Source organism: Pinus tabuliformis, chromosome 6, assembly GCF_031772625.1.
Source record: "Pinus tabuliformis cultivar Carrire ecotype Pingquan chromosome 6, CPIR1, whole genome shotgun sequence".
NCBI classification, from domain to species: domain Eukaryota; kingdom Viridiplantae; phylum Streptophyta; class Pinopsida; order Pinales; family Pinaceae; genus Pinus; species Pinus tabuliformis.
Window position 1 is genome coordinate 750,925,285 of NC_142292.1, and position 10,732 is coordinate 750,936,016.

Below are 10,732 nucleotides of genomic sequence, written 5' to 3' on the forward strand. Positions count from 1 at the left end.
TCACTATATTGAGGCACAATGTAACATTGGAGTAAATGAAGATTTGTTTAATGCTTCACTTGCCTCTTCGAAAAATGATTGGTTGCTTGATTCAGGAGCAACCTGTCATATGACTCATAGGAAAGATTTTTTTTAAGATTTCACTGACAATGTTGATGGAGCAGTATACTTTGCAGATCAGTCAAAAATCAAGCCATCGGGGCTTGGCACAATCAGGCTTAAACTTCCTGGTCTTCCAGACTTTCTTCTGGATCATGTTCTATATCTCCCACAGCTCAAGAGAAACTTATTGTCCCTGGTCCACATCTGCCAGCAAGGTCACTCCATTCATATGTTTGATGGAAACATTGAGGTAAGAAAGGCATCTGACCACTCACTTGTCATGAGGGGTATAGAAGAAGAAAGACTTCTTAAACTGCAAGGAACCTCTGCTCATGCACAACATTTCTCATATATTTATCATCATGAAGAAGGTACACTTCCGTCAAGTTTATTATGGCATGCTAGATTTGGACATTTATACTATGATAGTCTCTGCTTGTTGAAGAAAAATGGTGTTGCTGGTTTGCCTACAATTCCTAGAAAACATAAGCATTGTGATGCTTGCATTCTAGGAAAGCATAGCAAACAGTATTTTCATGACTCACATTCAAGAGCACATAGGAAGCTTGAACTCATTCATTCAGATTTATGTGGTCCAATTCCCATTCCTTCTGCAAATGGAAATAAATATATCATGACATTTATTGATGATTACACCAGAATGTGTTGGGTTTATTTATTGAAGAACAAATCTGATGCTTTTCAAACATTCAAGAATTTTCATAAGTGGATTGAAAATGATGCACAATCTCATATTGGGTCTATTCGCATTGATAATGGAAAAGAATATACATCAAATGAATTTGAAAACTATCTTCGCCAACATGGGGTCAAACATCAAACAACTGTACCTTATAATCCCCAACAGAATGGTGTAGCAGAAAGAATGAATAGAACAATTTTGAATATGGTACGATCCATGCTTTTCTTCAAAAATGTAAAGATAATGTTTTGGGCTGATGCTGTTCTATGTGCTGCATATATAAAGAATAGATGTCCATCTAGTGCTATAAGAAACAAGACTCCTTATGAATTGTGGTATGGACATGTTCCTTCGGTAAAACATCTCAGGATTTTTTGTTCCACCTGTTATGCTTTAATACCAAAGGTACATAGAAACAAACTTGGTGCTAGAAGTCGTAAGTGTATCTTCTTGGGGTATTCAAACACCTCTAAAGCATACCGTCTCTATGATGAAGTAAATAAAAAGTTTGTTGTATCTAGAGATGTCATTTTTATTGAATCATCCAAATCTGACAGTGTTGTTGAGCGGCAACTTGATCGCTTGGATAGATTCACAAAAACAAAATCATTTCAAGAGTTTGATAATCAGATTCCACATCTTGAAGGGGGGATTCCTATACTAGATCAACATGTGGAATCTTCTTCTGAAGGACAATCTCCCTTGCATGAAACTCCAACACTGGATGATCCTTTAAGTGATGTAATTGATAGAATTGGGAGACTCAATCTTGATTCAGTCCCAACTCAATCAACAGAGCAGCCTGGACCATCTCAGAAAGGTCCCCCAAAGTGGCTGACAAAGACACTTGAAAGTGTTCATCCTGATGAAATTGGAAAAACAGGAACCAGAAATACAAACCGACAAGATGGAGGTGATGTAGATAACTCTAATTCACCTGTTGATATGGATGTTACTTATGATTGTGAATTGAACTTGTTTAGAGATTTTGAACCAACTTCCTTCAAAGAAGCTGCTTCTCATGATGAATGGAAAGAAGCGATGCAGAAGGAGTATGATGCCCTCATTAAGAATGGCACTTGGAAGCTGGTTGATCCTCCATTTGGAACCAAACCAATTGGCTGCAAGTGGGTCTACAAGAACAAGTACAAAGTTGATGGCTCACTTGACAAGCACAAAGCTAGGCTTGTGGCAAAAGGTTTTGCACAGAAGGAAGGGGTCGATTATGAGGAAGCTTTTTCCCCCACAGCAAAATGGGCCACCATCCGAACACTCTTTGCACTAGCTGCCCAGAACGGTTGGAAAGTCCATCAAATGGATGTAAAAATTGCGTTCTTGAATGGAGATCTAAAAGAGAATGTTTTTATGTCCCAGCCTGAAGGATTTGCTGTGAAAGGACATGAACATAAAGTATGCAAACTTGTGAAGTCCTTGTATGGCCTCAAACAAGCACCACGAGCCTGGTATGAAAAACTAACTGAGCATCTTCTGAAACTCAACTTCAAACATTTTGATCTTGATGATGCAACTTTATTTGTCAAGAAAGTTGGAAAAACAGTTGTATATCTTGTGGTATATGTAGATGATCTTTTAATGACAGGGAACAATGAAAGCTATATTGCATCCATAAAGAAAGAATTAGGAAAAAGTTTTAAAATGACTGATTTGGGCTATGTTCATTACTATCTTGGCATTGAAGTAACCCAACATCCAAAATCCATATTTCTTTCTCAAAAGAAATACATTGGAGATTTGTTAAACAGATTTGGCATGACAGAGTGCAATCCTCTTTCTACTCTAATGGAACAAAACTTGAAGCTCATATCTATTGAAGGAAAGGAATTTGAGGATGCAACAAAGTATAGACAGCTTGTAGGAAGTCTCATCTACCTCACTACTACCAGACCAGACATTTCATTTGTTGTTGGAATCCTCTCCAGGTTTATGCAAAAGCCTTGTGAGGGACATTGGTCTGCTGCAAAAAGAGTTCTAAGGTACTTGAAGGGAACTCAAAACCTTGGAACCAAGTATACACAGGTGGACGACTTCAGCTTGATTGGATACTCTGATTCAGACTTCGATGGAGACAAAGAAACTGGGGTATCTACTTCAGGATATGCTATGAGTCTTGGATCAGGAGCCGTCTCCTGGAGATCACGCAAACAATCAGTTCCAGCAGACTCCACAACAGAAGCAGAATACGTGGCAGCAGCTGAAGCAACGAAAGAAATTGTGTGGCTCAGGAAAATTCTTGAAGATTTGCAGGTAAAACAAGTACAATCAACTCCACTCATGATTGATAACACCTCTACAATAAAGTTGGCCAAGAACCCTAAGTTCCATGATCGCACTAAGCACATCAATACTAAATATCATCTAATCCGACATCATGTTGAGGCCAAAACAATCCATCTCCGTCATTGTTCCACAAATGAGCAAATTGCAGACATCTTCACCAAAGCGCTTGGAAGAGAAAAGCTTGAAAGATTCAGAATGATGCTTGGACTCACCAACACCCCTTCAGATTAAGGGGGGGAATGTTCACACCTAATCTTCAACGGTTGGGTAAACAGGAACATGAACAGTCATCAAGAAGATGAACTGATCCGTCCATTTTATGTATATAAACAATAGTTATCTAATGAAATAGTAAGTCAGTTTTCTTCTGCCCATTTTGGAGTTACCCTGGCCTAACAGCTTTGAAGAGATCAAAGAAGCTTCCATTATTCGAAATTGTGAAAGGAAAAATATGGAGATATAAGAAAGCAATTTTCACTAATAACTTTTTGGGGTCATGCTCATTGCTACAGACGATGGCATGGCCGACATGAGAAAGAGCCCTAGTATGGGAAATCTCATCCATTACCATTCACTTTACAATGTCAATCACTATTCTGGGACAAGCGAATGTGGATCTATAGATCAGGATGGGTATTTTTCTGATGGATTTGTTCATTCTTCCAGCAATGCACGCGAGAGGAAGAAAGGTGCATGTGGGGTCAAATCACATCCTTGGAAGCCAAAATTCTTCCTTCAATTCTCAATCTCACCGGTAGTATTTGTTGGCCATTAGCATATTTGGATTTGTTGTGATTGGCTAATGGCTTGGTTTCATCAGTCGAGTTTTTTGGTTGTGTTATTATTTGATTATAACCAGCACATGGCAAACCTATATGGCCTCTGGTTTGATATGGTCCTTAAGGTTTCATATCTCAGATTCCATAGTCATTTTTGTTTGAACTCTGCTTAGCAACCTAGATGCATACTCCTGGTTTAAATGATCTGTAATAATGTCTCTATTCAATGTGCCCAAAGGTTTCCCGGTTTAAATTCTCAGTGTTACTGTCTAGGCTCCATATTCAGTGCGCCCTATATATCCTCTGTATTGAAGTCCATATTCAAATTTCCCAATGCATCCCATGTATTAATGTCCATGTGCAGTATACTCATTCCTTATGGGATTTTCATGAACCCGTTAAGATATGGAAGGATGCTCTGCATTGTTCTATTGTTGACTTTCATTAGATTTCACCCAAGTTGGCCATCAACAACATGTAATTCATGCCTGTATTCACATAACAGATGTAATTGCAGTGCAGTCGTGCCAAAAATAATGTCTGTCACCAACATTTTTGCAAATCCACTGTCTGCTCTAACAAAATAAAACATGTGTGGGACTTTTCTCTCTTCCAGTTGAACTGAGAAGTTGATCAAAATTTTTAATTTTCCATTAGAAGATTTTTCTCATAATACCTCAATCCTTGAATTTCTTGCTTGATGACCTGAAGGTCCCTCTCAATAATCTTAAGTCTCTCCAATACCTTCTCAAACCCCTTTTCTATCCCAAAAATGGTAGGAGACACATACCCATCTTCATTTTCTTCATCATCATCATCATCATTCCGAGCACCTTGGGAATCGGGGATGTCGTTATTTGATGGGACATCCATCTCAACAACAAGCCTGTAAATATTGTGATATCGTCTTTATAATACATCCCTAAATTATTCCTCTCCAAGCAAGTCCCTTACGTAGTCGAATCCGGCCACTAAGCTGATAGACCTTCCTTCAGCAACAACATTCCAGGTATGTCGATAGTTATATATGTTGTCTATTGGAACTGAGAGTAGCTCTTGCTTTAGATACTCCACCAGAAAAAAATGGCCCTTCTTTTACTTCAGTGGTACGAGGTCCTGCACACATTGTGGCCTTAAAATACCCTTAACTAATAGTACCCCTTGGCAACCTACATATGACACACATAGTCTTATAATTCTTTCAACAATAACCTGGTTCAAAACTTTAAGAGTTTCACTGAGGTCTTGTGATGAGCAATCTAGTATATCGATATAGTATCCCATTTCGTTCCGAGTTCAACTCGGATGTCAATGCCATTGATGACTATTGAGATGAGGTTCTTCTCAAGTTTGTAAGTGGCACTCTCTATGTTACCTGACACCAAGATTTTGTTGTAGAGGTGCACCCGTGACAGATAAAAAAGGTGGGCATGAAAATGAGATAAGGTGCAGATCAAATTATTAGATATAGATATCAACTATATCAAAAGGAATTAATTGTTAGGAATGATATCCAGTTTCATAATCAATAACAGGGAATTTTTTTTTGTTCCTTGTATCTCACTCCACTCATTCTTCAATGATGGACACTCTTCTATGGAACTGAAAAAACAAGATAGCAGAACAACAAAACCAGAGGTGAGAAAAAATGGATGGTAGGTAGGGGCAACTTCGGATATAATCTCGCAGTCTGATGCCAAAGTGAAGAAATTTCCTAATGCAAGTTTCAAATTCCATGCTTGGTAGAAACAACAACACTATTGTGGGATCTGATAACTAAAGAAACTACCATTTGGACCTTATGTCTCGAAGGTAGTAGAGATTATGTAAGCTAAGCTACTGATGGATATTCATGCCTGGTCAACTAATTTAAGGCTTGAGATTTGTTCATATCTACTCTATGTAATATACTGTAATGGAGATACGGAGTCTGGACAACTTGGTGGTATTTTGGTATCATTTATAGGGAAGGAATTTCCCATTATGCATCTACATGTAATGCTAGTATGGATTGCAAATAGAAAAAGGGTTCTTAATTGAATTTCTTGAATGTGAGCTTGCACTATTCTTCTATAAATCTTCTAACCATCCTCAACTATTTCTATATCCTCGTCTCTCCAACCACTAACAAGTTAATTTGGAGAATACATGCCAATTGTGATGAATACAACATTCCTTTGGGTTTGAATTTTAAGCAATCCCAGCTGTTGGACACCAATATTGATTACAAACTACCAAATCAATTATGATTTTCATTTCTCTAAATTTCTCCTAGTGAGGCATGTTTTCTTTGAGTTTTGCTATATCAGAAACTTTCCAAACAAACAATTTGTTTCCCTGTGGGTTCCATGGTTCTTTGAGGTGTAACCAATTTAAATTTGTAAATTCCAAGATTTGAGTCATTTACTTAGTTTCTGTTGGTTCACTAGGAAGGTTTGGCTCATGGAAACCATAGAGTTGCATTTGTAACCTAAAACCTTTTTGCCTAGAGAGAAATCCTAATCATTTTTGGTCGATTGTGACAAATTAAATGACTATCCTTTCACAATAAAATGAAAAAAGTATGAAAAGTTTTATTTTCCTCCCTACCAATATTCGTTGTAAAGTCAATTCGGATAAACCAGAGACAAGGTAATTTTTCAAAGATGAGATCCAGAGAGTGCAGAGAGTGGAGAAGAACCAATTGTGGGCTAGTAACTAGTTGATAAGTTTCATTAAAGTGCATTAAAAGAGGGGTGGAGAGTGTGGACAAGCCATAACTCCTAGAAAAAAGTATGTATTTGGTTCTATTTTCTTCATTCCATTGAAGGATTTTATGGTTCATTCCAAGTATTTGTTGATGGAATCTGATCCAGATGATATCCTGTTGGATTTCTAGAGATTCCATTTTCATAGGGAAATAAAGGAAAATACCTGGTTATTGGCACAAGTATCCATCTATGAAATTTCTCGAATAGTTTTTCTATTTCAAATATGGAAGTCCTAGAATGTAGTCCCTATGATGAAGGATAATTCAAGACAGTTCTAAGAGGCTTAAATATTTCTTTACAAAGAGAGATTTGAGAGTTGATTATCCAGAGAGATTCCAAACTGGTGATTAAAGCATTGTTGGATAATTAGAGCGAACCATATGGAAGAATTCATTTTGTTCCTTGATTCATTCCTCATATTCCATGCCTTCCATGAATAAAGGGATGTGTTGGAGACACAAGCATTGTATCCCCATTTGCATGTAATAGTCAGGAAGTTCCTTGGGGAGATAGATAGATGGATAGACATGGGGGAGGGATTACATAATGGCTCACAATCTTCAAGTAGAAGCTCTTTCTTACAATCCTGAATCAATTTTCCTTAAATGCATAAGTGGGTGAATCTAACATATTATGCCTTACACCCCAGGGAATATGATATCTGACTTCAACTCTATATCTGATTGAGCAATAAACAGGACATGAGATCTCTGATATCTAGAATAAATCAGTGGTGTCTCCTATTCTTCTCAGAGATAAAAGAGACTCTAGTTTTATTATTTTCTTTCTGTATTTTTAAATATTAAAATCAAAGGGTCATACTTGCAACCTTGGGAAGAATCCAGAAGTGTGATTTGAATCATTGCACTCAAAATGGCAGCCAATGTAGATGTAGCCCGATCCACCTAGCTACCATGTTTGTGGCTTGTACCGACCTTACTCCAGTATTGCAGGTATGAAAAGCTTCAAATTTTGATTGCCAGGATCTTGTTCATAACAGAGTTCTAGTTTCAATATCATTCTCACAAGGTCACTTGGGTGCACATTCTCAAAAATTCTGGGACCAAATCCAGGTACTAAACCCTGTAATGATTCTCTTAAAATCACCTCCAACTCTTTTCTAGTAATAAAGCCCCTTTGTTGTCAATCCAACGTAGATTGACTTTTGTTGTTCAATTTTACTAGACGTCCAAGTACTTCCTCACAAAACCACTCACAGTTCACTAAGATGAAATCAAGCTCTTGAAAATAGATCATTTCTCCAGCTTTATGCAAAGAGCATGCTATGGCTCTTCACCTCTCTTCAACCTTTGTGGGGTCATCATAGAGAGATTGTATTCTCAGTGCTAGAATCTTCATTTCACATAGTTGGGAAAACTCTTCCCATCTCATAACTGGGTTGGAATGCTCAGATTTCCAATTGAACAACAACACTCTTAAGTCATCGCATACTCGGTCAATTTTGGGAACCCTTTCTAAAATTGTTTTGGTTGTTTGCTGCACATGATGAGCAACCTTATTCATTGAAACAGATGACCTTGCATCCACTGTATATATAGTTGGGGATAATTCAACAAAGCCAATGAAACGATCCCTAAGCCTGTAAACTCATTAGACCTCTGAAAAGTGCAATTCTGAACTTTCAAAAGTTTTATCACTATGAGAGAAAAAAACTGTGACATGAGTGAGAAAGGATTTTTATCTTCTGGAATTGGAAACAATAAATGGTAGCCAATATACTATATCTTCTTCCAAGTTCTTGAATCTTTTTGGGTTGTCCGTTGTCTAGTTTTTTGAACAGGCTGCAAATTATGAGAAAGAAGGATGGCCTCCCGGGACCAGGGAACATGAGATCACGAAAAGCATGGAACTCATACTGACCCGCAAGGTCCCAAATTGAGATTCTAGTATCATCATCTTCCAGGAACTTGATTTTGATACCCTGAGTTCTTGTGATGGGTTCAACTGGGTTCACAAGAGTTTTTATTTGGTCTACTGATGGAATCTTGGCTCGAGCAAAACTCTGCAATATGGAATTACATAGAGTTGTTTTACCTGCAGCCAAAATTGCAGATATTGGTCATTTGAATTGGAAAAATCAATCTTGGTTGTCCAATTTATCATGGAATACCTAATAACATTCATAACAAGGATAAGTCATCTAATTTTAGAAACTGTAAAATTTTCTTACTCTTATGAATTTTGAAAAGCTTAAACCTCTTTTTAGGTCATATTTTATTTGATTCCAAATAATGAATAATCTTCCTCGTGGTCATTGCATGATCGATCTATCTATCTATAGTTGTTTTTAAGTATTATATATAATATATTATCATTCTCCTCACTAAATATTTCAACAATATATAGAAGTAGATTGGATCGTTTCCTTTACCTTTGTGTATAATGAGAAATTGATTAAGGGTGAATAGGGAAAGTCATAAATCTTGCCTACAAATTCTTGTCCACAGAGGAAAACTCTAGCAGTTTTGGGCACTGTCATGGGCATGTCTTCCAGAAAATCAATCTGTGGCTCGACATTGGCATTTTGTCCAAGCCGTTGGTGAACACAATCAGTTTTACTAGAGGCTTGAAGCGGAGTTCCATTCAAATCAATATCTTCAAGCCAAGCATTCACCTGCAATGTATCCATAATTTATTCAAGTATTACATCTCCTCAAACTCTTTTACATCACTTCAAAGACAGGGACTTTAAATTTGAATTTCTTTGAAGAGCTACAAGAATTTTGATGAAATTAGTTGTGGCCATGCTATGGTTGTCATTTATAGCAAATTTTAGCAAACTTTGGTTTGTGAAGATCATCTGCACCAATGCACTTACACCAAAACTACCCATTTTAGTCTGAGGTCCCCCAATGGAAAAAAAATTCAGAGAAGTATTTGCTTGAGGTTGGCATGGTTTGAACCTACCAAGAGGATAGAGCAAATGACCAATTCCTTCTCCTCCCATTGGACTTGTTTCAAGTTTCAAGGATAGTAGGGTATGGTTCGAAAAAAGAGCAGCTGCAGTCTAGGAAACACCCTTATCACTCATGCCAGTGTTTAACATATTCGGATGTTTCAAAGTCTTATTTTCCTAAAGGACACTCCTGAACTCTTGAGGACATTTGTAATTGATATGATTTCCACTTATATCCATATTTTCTATAGTATTATTACGAGCCAGTGCGCATGCTATTATGTAAGACAGAAGTATCAATTCTGTAAATCCTTAGGACTTTATTGGAAGGGATGAGCTCCACTAAGAGATTCCAACTGAAGTGACACACCTCTAAGGCCTTATGTTGACACCAATGTCAGAAATATCATGGTTAGGTCTGTCAAGTGGATTACCGTATGATAAATGCTACCCATAAAGGCTCAAAACAATAGCTCCTACAATTGACTTCAACATCTCTACATCCAAATCACCATTGCCATTGCCACTAGAAGGAAGTGATGAAGTTGTTTCCTCTGATTTTCCACTTACTACAAAATGTTCCATCAGTTCAGGACTACCAAGTAAATCATCCAGCTTCAGTGGCACCATCCCACTATTTTCATTGCCACTGAGAAATTCTGAAGTAATCAGCATTTTGAAGTGGGCATCACCTATCAGCTTCAGAAGATACTCTGTATCTGTATCTATTGTTACCAATGGAAATGACAACCTCACCAACTTCTTTTTCATACTCTCGAATGAAGATTCTTCCATATTGGCTATTGCTTGTTTAAACAAAAACAAGCTCGTTTCCCATCATTGTAGACAATATAGTAAAAACAATCCAATTGATTTCATTGGATTAGCTGGTCCCAAGATGCTTTTCGTGTCCCTAGAGCTACATCCATAGAATCCTCTAGCTAGTTTTGATGGAAATAAGCTTTCATTCATTTTAGGAAAAACAGATGACAAGAAATTTTCATCCTCTACTAACAGTTGCAACTTTTTGGATTGGAGCATGTAATTTACTGCATCATCATCAAAACCTAAAATACTCCCTAGCTTAACCACCTCACATAAACCTGCAACAAGATCAGGATGCTCGGGCGACAAGCCAGATGAAATCGCCTTTGCAAAATCAGTTGCTAAGGACATAGTTTCT

General features: G+C 37.4%; 1 pseudogene; it reads right to left on the reverse strand.

Annotated features, from left to right (window-relative positions):
• Positions 1–3,711: 3,711 nt before the first annotated feature.
• LOC149260909 (protein TORNADO 1-like) lies at positions 3,712–10,344 on the reverse strand (annotated as a pseudogene).
• Between the last annotated feature and the right edge of the window lie 388 nt (positions 10,345–10,732).